This window comes from Arachis ipaensis, chromosome B1, assembly GCF_059453495.1.
Source record: "Arachis ipaensis isolate K30076 ecotype BB chromosome B1, ASM5945349v1, whole genome shotgun sequence".
NCBI classification, from domain to species: domain Eukaryota; kingdom Viridiplantae; phylum Streptophyta; class Magnoliopsida; order Fabales; family Fabaceae; genus Arachis; species Arachis ipaensis.
This window is the reverse complement of record NC_142436.1, coordinates 17,588,883-17,601,467: the sequence shown is the minus strand read 5'-3', so window position 1 is coordinate 17,601,467 and position 12,585 is coordinate 17,588,883.

The window sequence follows — 12,585 nt, the reverse complement described above, 5'->3', positions numbered from 1 at the left end:
ATTAAAATTAACATTGAGATATAGTTATATCATATTATTAATTTAACAAACAAAATATAATATATCACATAGCATTCTCTCATTAAAATTAAAATAAAATATTTTTTCTAAAATTAATAAATTCTATTCTTCCATTCTGTTATCTACATTTCTTTTCGTCTCTATTTCTCTCTACTCTTTCTACTCTATATATAACTTATAATTTATATTTTATATTACTAATTTGACAAACTAAAATATATCACTAGATATTCTTTCATTACAATTAAAATACAATCTTTTTCTCTAAACTTTATTAGAATTAAAATAAAATCTTTTCCTCTAAAACTAACAAACTTTACGATTTTTAATTTAGATATGGAAGAAAAATGGTGTAGGACGCGGTTATGAACTGCATGAGGGCTTTACATGGATGTGGTGTCAAGATAAAAAAAATCGGACAATCCGATTTAAGGAGCACAAATCGAACCGTCCAATTTGCGTCCATCCAACCACATGTCACACATGCATTACGCCCCAACACAGTGCCCCTTGTACCAACATACCCCTTTCCTTTTTCTGAACCCACTCTCTCCCTCCAAAGTCCCTTTCTTGAACCCACCTCGCCACCATTTTCTCTCTTCTTCACCATTTTAATTTTTTTCTTCTTCAATTAAACAAAAATTATAATGCCAAAGAAACAAAAATGTAAAGATGTTGATTGTTCTAAATTTCATATATTTCTACCATTCTGATTATGTAAGTTTGTTTTTTAATTTTTTTTATATCTCTACCATTCTGATTATGTAAGTTTGTTTTTAATTTTTTTTATATTACAGAATTATATTATTGTTAGAAATTTAGAAATATATGTTTAAATGATATATATGTTACAGAATTATTATTATTGTTAGAAATTTAAAAATATATGTAACAGAATTATTATTATCGTTAGAAATTTAAGAATATATGTTTAAATAATAATTAGAAATATATATGTTTAAATTTAGTTAGTGAATATTTTAATTAATAATAATGTTTGAATTAGATTAATATAATATATTAGTAAAAAGTATATGTTTAGAATTTTTTGTAATAATTTTGGGAATTATAATTAATTATTATTAGAGTTACATTAATTGTTGTATAATTTTTTGTAATAATTTTGAATATTATGATTAATAATTAGGTTTTGTAAAATATAATATATTTTTGCTCCGGTAATAATTATTTATTTATTGTTAGATATTTAATTGACATAAATATATTATTATAGTTGAAGTTGTAATAAAGTGAAACATTATTAGTTAAATAAGAATTGAATTTATTCGTTAGTTATTATTAATAGTAAGTTAGTATTTATTATTAGTGAAATAGGAATTATTATTCGATAAATTATTTATCAATAAAAAAAATAAAAATTTAAGAAACAATTCAATAAAAATTTAGGAAACAGTTGACTAAAATATTTAATATGAATGGTAATGCAGGTCCTAGTATAGGTTAACTTTTTTGTCAATTGATTATATTATATTCATATTTAAATTTTCTGTTGTTTGATTATATTATATACATATTAGGAATTTCTAACAATAGTCATATCATAAATATTTAATAAATAAATATTTAATAAGTGAAATTAAAAATAAAATCTATTTATAACTTATAAATGAATCATATAAAAAAATTAATACTAATTAATAACTAAATAAAAACATAAATACATAAATAAATACTAATTAATATTTAACTAAATTAATAACTAATTAAAAAGATTATTACCTTAAATTTAACTAATTAAATAAACACATAAACAAATGTTAATTAAATATATTTTTACATGTCACGTAATAAATTGGTTCATCGATTAATATAAATTATTAAAAAATTATAATCTTTCGTATAAATATAGTCAATCAAGTACCTGCATATGTATTCATATATTTCAGAAACTCCAGAGCATGCATGGCTTTCAAATTCAAAGCTCGCATGAAAGATGGCTCCTCAAATAGATGTTCGTTTGCCAGTGCATTTGTCATGTTTGTCACATTTGCCTTTATAGTTAGTGTCGTCACCTTGATCTTCATCTCTTTCTGGACCAACAACTTCCTAATTGCTTTCAAACCCTTTCTTACTGTCATTATTGTAATCTTTCTGTTCAATATTTTGGTCGGTTTCAGATTGTTCGAACTCAATATACAATTCAATGAACGACATCTGAGCGCGAATTTCAATGTACATTGAAAACATCTCTTGCATGCTCGCATCATCGGTTATATATTTGGTTTGAAATTGAACGAATCTACCAAATACCAGTATAGGATACCTATATAAAATGCACATGATATTTTTCTTAGTATTTCAGAATCTGTCTTCTCACAAATCACACATTTTAGTCCTTTGAATGAGATTGTGAATAGAATAACAATTTCTAACGGATTTTCACAAATAAATTTCACTCCTTCAAATGTTTATAACAAAATTTGACCAAAATAATATACTTTTAATAAGACTCTATCATCCATTTTTCTCACTCACATAAATATGAACTTCACTCTCAATTTTTTTAAACTCATACGAAATGATAGAAATAGATCTCTGGGAGCAAAAATTGAGGGAAGAAGAAGAAGGAGAGGAGATCTACAAACTCATATACAACTTATATATATATAACGAATCGGGCCAACCGATTTGTATTGACGTATTAAAATAACATATATAATAATCGATCAAATCGGACAATCCAATTAGATTAACCAAAATTTAAATTTTTTCTCCCATACAAATTGGACCGTCCGATTAGTTAACCTAATTTTTTTCCGATTTGTATTGACGTATTAAAATAACATATATAATAATCAAATCGGACGGTCCAATTAGATTCACCAAAATTTAAATTTTTCCTCCCACACAAATTAGACCGTCCGATTAGTTAACCTAATTTTTTTAACAAAAAAATCGGATGGTCCGATTTTTTTACCCCATGGTTCAAAAAAAGCTGCCCCACATTCATGTCTAGCACCCCCAGTATCCATAACGAGGCACAACACACATAGAACTTTCATATAAAAAAATGAGCTCAAATTCTATCTTTCCTTCTTCTTCTTCTTTATTTTTCTCTCTCATTTTCAATTTTTCTCTATCTTTAATTTCTATTTTACAAAAAATAAAATTAATAAAATAATATAACTAAAAAAAATCCTGAAATATCATTCACACAAATTATTATTATTATTATTATTATTATTATTATTATTATTATTATTATTATTATTATTTACATATTTTCTTAGTTTTTATATTTAATTTTAAATTTTTATCACTTATCTTTCTAATATATATTTTCACTTATCTTCTTTCAAATATTTACTACATATAATTTGGAGAGAATACTAATGTTATAGTTAATAATTAGAATCAAGATTCAATTATTTTAAAAAAATAATTTTAAATTAATTTTATAACTATTAATATAAAATTTTTAATACTAATATCTAACTATATATATATATACATAGAGAGAGAAAGAGTATATTATTTTTAAATAATAAGCATAAAAATTAATTATTTTTATTTGTGCAACAAAGTTAATATCTAATCAAAATATAAAAATATACACATTAAATTCTTTTAAATTATAGATAATAAATTTTAAAATTAATTATTAGTAAAAATTAAACTCTTTCATATGAAAATAATAACTAAAAAAATTATTATTTAATTTTTTTTATCTACGAAAATTTTAATCTTTTTAATTGAGGGGGACTTTTATCTTCTATAATTTTTTTGTAAAAATAATTTGATTTATAAATGTTTTTTAGTATAATCTATAATGTTTGGATAAAATTGATATAATTTCAAAAAATTTAAAATACTGGTAGACACTAAAGTAGATAAATATGAAATATCACTACGCAGTTTCTAAATTCTCGTCTTTCGGTCTGTCTTTTTCCTTTTGTACGTACTAAGTTAAAGTCTCGTAGCTGCAAAGGAATTTATGTTACTTAGCCTATATAGCAATTTAGCTATGAGATTGGCTCTTTTATTCTATTTTATGATATTTTTATTTATTTATTTTAGATTCTACTCAATATTGCTTTCTTTGGGTTAAGAACACAACAAAATGCTTAGTACGTGTCTGTTTCCTCTTCATCTTTCCATTAGATTCTGAATGCTCGCTCTTGTTGACCCATATCCATATGGAATGAACACCGTGTCAATTAGTGGCATGATGATTGAGAATATGAAGAATAATCCGCACCTGAAAAAGGAACTGAACCAATAATTGGAAAGCTAAGGTACCACGCCATCGATTATTGAACACCTGGGCATGCAATTCACAATTCCATTGCTAGAAATGGCCAATGGGAAGGGTACCAGGGGCATGCATCAAGAGGTTATACCGCATTTGGGGCAATTCCCATTCCTAGCAATCATGTTTCTTTGGATGATTTCCGATTCCAGTATTCACGTGTCGGCAGTAACCCACCTATATTTTTTGTTTTGTTTTCTACGGTATTTTATTGGATAGAGGAAGAACTAATCCGTCAGACTGTAAAAAATTATATCTGACTCAAAAGCCTAACTCGAGATTTGATTTGAGTAAAAACTGACATAGTTAAATATAAAATAGTAGGTCAAATTCGAAATCAATTAAACTTATCTAGTCTAATTAGTCAACTAGGATAGGGTTATAGCTCGCGTCACTAGACTCGTAGTTGAACCAAATTACAAGGCTTAGCAGGTTTAGTCATTTACTGTTGTATGAAAATAGTGACTATGTACCGAAATTATTATTCCACAAAATTATTTTTTAAAATAGGACATATAAAAGAAGTTGATAACGTATGAGTATAGCTATAACAATGTGCCCAAAGCTTACATCGAAAAAAATTCAACAGTTGATGGGGATAAAGAAAACTTTGTATTGTGATTAATATTTTAGAGTAAAGGATAAAGAAGAATAGAGACCAATTAAAGTGCAAAAGACTATCACTTTAGAGAATTAACTAAAGGACAACTACAACGAGTCACAACTACTTGATAATGTGATTAAAAGGCTTAAAAAATGTCCACAATGATGAAGCCTACAATTCTGTAGGTTGTGTTTGTTTTTAAAGACATGACAAGACATGACACTAAAATAGAGACAATAAAATAGAGACACTATAAATTATTTTTTGTGTATTGTGTTTGGATACGATATATAAGATACTAATGTAATTATGTTTGGATAGACATAGACAAAACTAAGATATTATGCGAAATGACTAAAATAGCCATATGATTTTAAATTTTTTGCATCAAGTACAAATTAATTTAATAAAAAATAAGAGTACGTATGAGTATAAAAAATTACAAGAAGAATTTGTTTATGAACCAATAAGATAAAAATAGTATTAAAATAACAAAATTAAGAATAAATAAAGTATCATAAAGTAGAAGAGTAAATTAAGTCTCCATTAATACAGTATGTCATAGAGAAAAGAATGAACGATAAAAATGAATAAATTAATTATCCAGTTAAGTAAGAAATTCTACCAAAAAAAGAGAATATCTAAAAACAGAACACAAAGAAAGAAGAACTACTATGTAGAGAAGAAACTAAACTTAAGAAAAATAAGAAGGAATAATAGTAGAATAATAAATTTAGGTACGATCTCCTTAACGGTATTTGATCTCCTGAGTTGTCTTAAACATTCTGTTTTAACTTGTGCTGGATTTTCTTCATTCTAAACACACACGGTCAATTCTAAAGAACCCTTGTCTAAAGAACCTCAAATATCTCAAAAATCACTTCTCACATCTACACAATTAAACAAGTCTTTGGGTGTACTTTGACGAGAAAAACCTTCTTTCTATAGTAGAGTTAGAGCAAGTACATGCAGCAGGCTAATATTGTATGATGATAATAGTAGCTATGATAGCTATACTAAGTTAACTAAGGTTTTTAAACTTATCTTGACTTAAGCATGGAAGTATCTTGGGAAGGGGTATACATAGAAAGGCAAAATGCTAATGAGAATGGTTGAACAATGTCAATACCAAAAGCAGCATAATTAACAACGACAGTGTCAGTGGTATCAAGATCAAAATCAGTGGTATCAAGATCAAAATCTCCCGCCTCTCAAATATTAAAAATGGTATGAAAATGAAAATGGCAAAAGAGCAAAATCTCCCGCCTCTCACATACTTACCATTTTTTTTTCTTCCTCGATTGCAGTCGGTAGGAGTTGAGCCCGAAACCTTTTGGATGGGGAGGGGGCGAAATGCCGTGTGAGCTAAGGCTCATTGCCGACAATGAACTTCAAGTCCAGTGGCTTGAGATACATTTGGCCTAATGATATCCACAACACAGGAATTTAACCTAGGCCCAACATGAAGGAACCCAACTCTTTTAGACCTCAGCTCAACTTGGCATACAAACATAGCAACAAGGCATATAATGTCACCCCATGACTAATAGTAAACTCCTAATAATGAAATTACGAGACAACTTAAACTTTAAGTAGACTAATCACCCTAATTTTTGTAAATTTAAATCAATTCTCACTTATTATATTACTGACTTAAGCCTTAGAATCTCTATAAGTACTAATACCCTCCTATCGCTTGGCTAAAATCACATTCATATGAAGTACTAGATATTCATCAGGTCGTAACACCTTGGAATCAAATCGTAGCGTTTAATAATAGTCAACCGAGTAATAAGCAACACTGTGATTTGACATAACACATAACTCTAACTAATTAAGCACTATTCAACACCGACCTCTAGTATCTTTCATGTGAACAAATATTCATCCTCTAGGTTATCAATTTTACCTTCTTTTTTTTTCCCTCCCCTCACATAAAGGACCACTTATATTGCAATCTTCTGTACGTAAACACTAAATAATAAGTCACATGTTAAATTCCAATCTCTTAATAATATGAATCTCTAGTTCTTTTCTTTCACTTTCATGAAAGCATCTTTACAATTTTTTTTTCAACTCGTGTTATTTGTCGTTCACCTAATCGAGGAACTCTATTTTTTGAAGGGAGAATATATTCTAAACATAGAAAAAGTCGAGAAGTGTTGTCATCTATATAAAAGATAACATACATATTATGTTTCTTATCCTTAAAATTCCAGTGACTTCATTGTAAATTCTAGCCAATCTTCTCGAAAATTTTCTTATATTCTTTCATTCTCTTTTCAGAGTAATGTGGATCCGTAGCCACCTCAAAAGTGAAGGTTCAATCTAAAGTCTAGACCTACACTATAATACAAATACAGAAACGCCAAAGTGCTGTAAATCCAAGATATACATTGGATTTATTTGTCTATTTGATGCGTCACACCAAATACTGCGCTATAGTTTGGCGTGAATGGCAAGGTAATCCTGCATAACTGGTTGTCCCACTTATTACATATTATATAGAAAATAGTTTAGAGGCAACTATAATATAAATTAACTAAGTCAATTTTTTTTTTAATTTTAAAATTTAAAAATTAGGGTAATGAGATTTTTTTTTATAATAGACCTACTTTTTTAACTATTTATGAATTAATTATTAGAGTTCGCTGCACTCCTAATTAGTTTCTAGCAGAACTTTATTATATATATTATGGAGAAATAAAAAGAGACTTTAGTTAATGAATGGATTAAAAAAGAACAAAAAATGTAGCAGTGTAATTTACATATATAACATAATTTCATTTGAAATCTTAAAATAATAAATTTATTGGTCGTTCATATTTATAAGTTATATTTTTTCCTTTTATTCTTAACCAATGTGGGATTTTGTACGCTCATATTTAGAATCAATAAAATCGGAGCAAAATTTTGTTTTTATTTTTTTTCCAAAAAATTAGTAAATTCACAATAATTTTTTAAAAAAAACATCACTTGATATAAAATTAACAAATTTTAAAAGTAAAAATATTTTATTTTTCTAATAATGCTTACAAAAAAATTATATTAATATCTGATCTTTATTTTTTTTAAAATAAATATTTAATATATAGTTATTTGGTCTTTTTTTTTAATTTTTTGGGAATTTATTTTTTGTTTGTATCTTTTAAATTTATTTTTGTCAGCAATATAAATTTTTTGTTACCATTTTAATAATTTATTATTAAACTATATTAAGCCATAAAAAAATACTAAATTATATTATGCAATGCCATATTGGCATATTATACACAAGGTTCTTTAATTATCTCTCTCTCTCTCTCTCATGTTAGTGTCATTTTTATTTATTTATTTATTTTGATTTGTTACATTAGTGGAAAATATATGAAGTTTGAATTTAGAAAAGGTCACACTGCACAAAAATATATAAAAGTTAAGTATTTCATCGATCATAATTTTTGAATACCAAAAAATATTATAGTTAATTTATAAAAAGAACATCTTAACTGATATCAGCTATCAATTAAAAAAATTAGTTAATTTACCTAAATAAATGAAATAAGAAAATTATAAAAATCAAATATGTTCCTGGGAGTAACTGTTCCAAAGTATAGCTCGTTTCCTTAGAGTTTGGACTTGCTTTCCTTGGGCAAAGAGGAAAATATTTTGGTCTCTTTTAGAAATGACGACAGTGGGCACCTGCAAAAGAACTCCAACGTTCAAGTAAGAAAGAGTGTGAGTTTTTTAGAGAAAGTATGGAATTAATCGCGTACCAGTGACTTAGTGGGTCACTCGTATATATTGAGCTACTTTTAGGAAGTTATTCGTATTTTTTACTAGTTTTACGGAGTCCTTTTGCTGATTCTCTGATAACTGGGATTTTAGTGGTTTAGTTGGAGATATTTTCGGGGGAGTTATTTCATTTGGTGGTTTCTGGTTCCGAGTTTGTTGTCTTGGACCGATTTTGAGGTAACAGATCATAGTCCCAAACTAGACATGTTTTGAGGAACTGAACTATAACATATTGAGCTTTCGATGTATAGCTAGGAATCGAAAATAGTGAAAGCCTCCAAGGTCGACTTGTTTATTGCGAATTTTGAAAAATAGGAAAAGCTTGATGTTTTGGCGGTAAATGTAAATACAAAAAGTTTGTGGAGGAGAGAGAAAGTTTTTGAAAAGACATCTACAGTTAATGCGTCTGGAAGAATGAAATGGTTATCAATATCATCCGCTGATTTATAAAGTAAACTTTTGATCAATGGCTGTGGTTTGTTGAGGAATTTTTATGGTTCTCTAAAGGTGTGTGTGGTGGGTTAGTGGGTGAGGTTTTTGGACTTTTGATTATCCATTCAGGTTTTGCATTTTTTGGTTATTTGCTGAAGATGAGCAAAAAAGTTAGTGATATTGATTCAGTTACTTTGCTATTTTCTTTTCTTTTTGGAGTGTTTTTGGGGATGGAGAAGGGAAAAAGTGTGTCGAAGAAGAGTGCTAGGGGTCGAAAAGGTGATGAGGCTGACAAGGAGAGTGATAAGATAGTGGAGAAGGTTTTTGTGTAGGATCCACGTGATCCTTTTGGTTGGGTTGCAAATTCATTAAAGAAATGGGTGTTTGTTTTCTACGATGAGCGTAGTGTGTCTCAGTTGGGTTCTTCGTCTTCGTGGGTTAGGGAGGGTTCAGGTGTAAGTATTAGGTTTTTGGCTTGTAATGCTCATGATCGTGTTTATGACCGTGGAGATAGTTTTTAGTTCTTTTTTATGTATAGTTGTGTGTTTGTATAGTTGGGCATTAGGTTTCCCTTTTCAGAGTTTGAATGTGGAGTTTTGATGTAGTTGAAGTGCATGCCCTCGTAGCTACACCCAAACTCTTGGGAGTTTGTTAGGGCATTTGAAGTGCTGATGGATTGTGTTCAGGTAGAGCCATCGTGAGAGGTGTTTTTTGCCTTGTTCTAGTGTAAAGGTGTTAAGAGGGGGTGTTGGTTGAACTTGGCTAGTGCTTCTGGCCGTGCCATTTTTAGCTTGTGTAGGTCTTCTTATAAGGCCTTTAAGTCAATGTTTTTGAAAATTGGTGTTGCTGAAAATGATTTTCCCTGGTATGTTGATGAATGCCTTTTAGATAAGTTTCCTTTGTTCTGGGTTCCGAGGCCTAGACAGATTCTAAAGATGGAACGGATGGAGTATAAGAATGAGATTATTGTTGAATTTTTAGTGAATCATGTTTCTTCGTCTGATTTGTTGTCTGTTGTGGAACTTCTTGAATTGGAGTCAGATAAAGATGCATTGTCAGGATACATAGGTATTAGTTTGATGATGATTTTTTGTTCTATTTTGTTATTGTAGCATTTGATATATGGTTGTTTTGTTGTAGTTGAGAAGGCTCCGAAGGTGACGTCAAGTAGTCTGCGAGCTTTTTTCTGGACTAAAAACGTTGAGAGGCAAGGTTCCAGTAGCCACGCTATGGCAGAGAAAGGTGCGGAGGTTGATCAGCCTTCGCCAATGAAGAAGATTAGTTATAAGCGAAAGAGGGGTGATGGTAAAAAGGAAAAGGTTGTGAACGTGACCGAGGATAAGCTCGGTGGGAAAGATATCGACTTGGAGCAGGTGAAAAAATTTACTGAAAACCAGAGAGCACTTCATGGGTATAGGGGTGATGAGGACTTGACTTCATTATAGAGTGAGCATTTCCTGCTGTCCATAGTAGCTGATGAGTACGGTCAGAGTCCTGCTGACATTAAGCTTGTTCATGATGTTGAGGATGTTGGAGTTTTTCAGTATCTGCAGGTATGTTATATTTGATGTATTTGTTATTATTTTTGATAGTTTTGGTTTTAGTTTGTCTGTTTGATTTTGTTTTGTTGTATGATTAGGTAATGGGAGCTCAATTAATGTGCATTGGCTGAACTCAGGAACTTAAATATGCAAGAAATGCCTTTGATAAGGCGACTGTGGATCAGTTGATGCAAGAAAACCTGGAGAAAGGAAATAAGCTTCACGATGCTCTAGACCTAGTGAACTCTTTGGAAGAAAAATTGGCTTTGGCTGAGAGTACTGGAAAAAAATTTGGAGAAGAGAAGGTTGCACTCGAGGCCAAGTTAGTGGTGCTTGGTATTGAAAAGATGCAGCTCGAGACCGAAAAAGAAGACCACAACCTTAAGATGTTTACTGCTGGTTTTGATAGGGCTACTGAGCAGACAAAGCTTTTAGCTCCTGAGGTAGATTTTTCGCGTATGGATCCGTGCAAGGTTGTTGCTGGTGGAGAACTGGTGGATGATGAAGAAGATGGGGAAGAGGGGGAGGGTGAGAACCCAGATGCGCCCTAAACTTTTTAATAGAGTAGTGGTTCTATTTACTTTTTGTTTATGAATCTAAAACTGTTGGCTTTTAGTTTTTAGCCAAAAGATATTTGGTACATTTGTTTGTGACTTCTGATTGCATAGTTAGTGCATTTTTAGTGAGTAGTTGTTATGTAATTCTCTTATTGAAAATCTGTTTGTATGGTTTGATAGTGTTCTCGCTAGATAGTATATTGTGTTATTGTATTTAGTTGAATGATGCAGAAGAGAAATACTTCTGAAATGATAGGAAATTGTAAATATTTATTGAATTGTTAGAATAAGAACCTTTAGTAACTGTAAAGGTGTGGGCGGCATGCCTTGTTAAAACCTCTCCTACAAAATCCAACTTAGAGATAAAATCTGCTAGTAGAAAAAAGAGTACATCACCATATCTGACTTATAGACTAACTGTAATATAGTTTTAGAGAAGAAATGTTCCAGTTGTTTAGTAGTGCTGCACCTTCTAGAGTTTGGAGTTTATATGCTCCTCGGCCGATGACTTTGTCTATTCGAAATGGTCATTCCCAGTTGGCGCTTAGCTTTCCATGTCCTGGTAGCTTCCGCGCTTCTTCTGTTTTTCTGAGCACGAGATCTCCTATTGTAAATGTCCTCGACTTGATTTTCTTGTTATATTTTTTTAGCTATAGCACGTTTTGCTGCAATTTGTTGAATTGTTGATTTGTCACAGTTTTCTTTAATGAAGTCCAGCTTGGTTTTTCTTTTTTCAATGTTGTTATCTTCAGCTGTGTCTTTGGTCCAAATAGATTAAAGGGAAATCTCAATTGGCAACATGGCGTCGCACCCATATACTAGCCTGAAAGGGGTTTCTCTTTTGGATGATTGTGCTGTTGTGTTATAGCTCCATAGTATCTCTGAAATGAGCTCGGCTCATTTTCCTTTGGAATCTTCAAGATTTTTCAAAGTCCCTGTAATATAATCTTATTGGCAGTTTTAGCTAAACCCTTAGTTCGTACGTTTTCCACTGATAAGAATTGTTGAGCAATTTTGAAGTTTTGTAAAAAGGTTGTGAATTTATGATCTATAAACTGTCTACCATTATCAGTTATAATGGATTGAGGAATACCAAATCTGCATAGTATGTGTTTCCATACAAAAGATATCATTTTTTCAGAATTAATTTTTGCTAACGGTATTGCCTCTATCCATTTTGTAAAATAATCGATAGCAACAAGTAAAAATTTAACCTGTCCTGGAGCTGGTGGAAAAGGTCCAAGGATGTTTAGCCCCCACTTGTTGAAGGGCCAGCTTATCTTCGATGAGTGCAGCTATTCAGTTAGGTTGTGAATGATTGGTGTGTGACGCTGGCAATGGTCACAGTGTTGTACCTTATGCATACAGTCTCTTTGTAGTGCGAGC